Source organism: Elephantulus edwardii, unplaced genomic scaffold, assembly GCF_000299155.1.
Source record: "Elephantulus edwardii isolate Elephantulus edwardi_28Jun2011 unplaced genomic scaffold, EleEdw1.0 scaffold00110, whole genome shotgun sequence".
NCBI lineage: Eukaryota > Metazoa > Chordata > Mammalia > Macroscelidea > Macroscelididae > Elephantulus > Elephantulus edwardii.
In genome coordinates, this window is record NW_006399860.1 from 7,263,871 (window position 1) to 7,266,322 (window position 2,452).

The 2,452-nt window shown below is 35.8% G+C and overlaps 1 protein-coding gene across 1 annotated transcript in view; it reads right to left on the reverse strand.

Annotated features, from left to right (window-relative positions):
- The window catches only part of CFH (complement factor H), a 256,291-nt gene that overhangs the window by 4,470 nt on the left and 249,369 nt on the right, over nucleotides 1–2,452 (reverse strand). The gene's annotated exons all lie outside the window — the stretch shown is intronic.

Below are 2,452 nucleotides of genomic sequence, written 5' to 3' on the forward strand. Positions count from 1 at the left end.
TATGGAATTTGCATATGAGTAGTTGGTGGTCTGTTCCACAGTCAGCTCCTGGCCTAGTTTTCACAGCTGATATTGAGCTTCTCCAGCGGTTCTTTCCACATATGTAATCAATCTGATTCCTATGCATACCATCAGGTGAAATCCAGGTATATAACCTGCGTTTATGCCTCTTAAAAAGTATTAAAATCAGCACGAGAAAAATTGTGTCACCTACAAGGGAGAACCAATTAGATTAAGTTCTGACATCTCAGCAGAAGGCAGGGAAGAAAGAAGACAATGGACTAATATATAGAGAAGACTGAAATGAAACATTTATAGCCAAAAATTCTGTAACCAGAAAAGGTGTCCCTCAAATACAAAAGATAAATAAGATCATTTAAAGACAAGCGGAATTTAAGCAGTTTATGAAAACAAAAGCAACCCTACAAGAAATATTAAGTAAAGTCCTTTACACAGAGATAGCAGAAAAGCAGAAGGATCAAAGCAACCAGCAAGAACAAAGAAAGGAACACTGCAAAATGACAATGATATATACTATATATACTAGCCTATTAATAATCACACTTAATGTGAACATCTTAAACACATCAATTAAGAGAAAGAGCGTTTGAGAACCCAGAAATGGACCCATCTATCTATGGTCAACTGATCTTCAACAAAAAAATAAAATCTATCAAATGGGGAAATCACAACCTTTTCAACAAATGGTGCTGGCTGAACTGGACTGGTGCCTGCAAAAAGCTGCAACAGGATTCACATCTCACGTCATATACAAAGACCAACTCAAGGTGAATCAGAGACCCAGGAATAAAGCTCAAACTCTTAAAGCTCATAAGATACAAACTGAGACCAAGCATAGAAGGTCTAGTGTATGGTGTAAAGGGACTGACAAACATAGCCAGAAATTCACAATCTGAAGAGGATAAAATTGATGAATGGGACATTCTAAATATTAAATCTCTATGCTCATCTAAATTCTTTCCCAACAGGTTGAAAAGAAAACCTATTTTCTTGAAACAAATATTTGGCAATACCATACCAGACCATGGTCTTTAATGAAAGTTTATAGAATCCTACAGGGCCTTAAGAAGAAAAAGACTGAAAATCCAGTTACAAAATGGGCAATAGATATGAATAGACTTTCCCCAGAGGAAGGCATTCGGATGCCCAACAGACAGACGAAGAAATGCTCCAAATCACTGGCAGTAAGAGATTCAAATTAAAACCACAATGAAATCACATCTTACCCAGTAGCAGTGGCAAAGTTTAGTAGGGCAGCATGTAATGAATGTTGGAGAGGATGTGGCAAGATGGGAATTCTTATACATTTTGGTTGGATTGTAGAATGGTACAACCACTCTGGAAGGCAGTTTGGTGTTTCCTCAAAAAACTGAACATAAAAATTACATATGATCCAGCTATTCTACTGCTTAGTCTATACTCTGAGAATAATGAGAACTGAGGCACAAATGGAGACCTGTATACCAAAGTTTATAGCGGCTTTACTCATCATAGCAAGAACATAGGAACCACAATGGGATAGATTGAGGAATTATGGTACATTCATACAATAGAATACTTATTGAATTATATTGTACATTCATACAATAGAATACTTATTGAATTATATTGTAAATAGAATTATATTGTAAATTACTACCTAACATTGGAGGGACTGGAGAGAACTAATTCAGTCTTATAAAGATAAATACTGTATAAGACCATTATTGTAAAATGAATATGAGGATGGGGGGATTGTTTAATTATAAGGTCACACAATTTGAAGGGTAGAGGGGGAGTGGGTAAAGGAAAGGGGAAGATCAAAAAAAATGTTTACACTTTATGAATTTTGTAAATAAATTAGTATAAATTTTTTTTAAAAAAGGAGAAACAGAGTAGCACAATGGATTTTTTAAGAGCTCATATATATGTTGCCTGCAAAAGATACATTTGACAAGCAAGGAAAAGACCAAAAATCAAAGGCAGTGTGAAAAAAAAAATACACCAAGCAAATGGCATACCTAAGAAAGCTGGGCTAGCAATACTAATCTCTGTTAAAATGGACGTCACATTTAAAAATATCATAAGAGTTAAGGAAGGAAACTAATGATTGAAGTCTCAATATAGAAGAAGACATCCTTAGTTAACATGAGCACCACAACAAGATAAAGGAGAATAATCCAATTGAAAAATGGGCACAGGATATGAACATTCACTTCACCAAGGAAGACATTCAGATGGCCAACAAACACATGAAGAAATGTTCAAAATGCCCAGCTCTGAGAGAGATGCAAATCAAGACAACCACGAGATATCATCTCACTACAGTAAGACTAGCAAAATTTAACAGAACAGCAAGCAACAAATGCTGGCGAGGTTGTGGAGAGACTGGAACCCTTATTCACTGTTGGTGGGAGTGTCAAATGGTGCAACCACTGTGGAAAGCATTGTC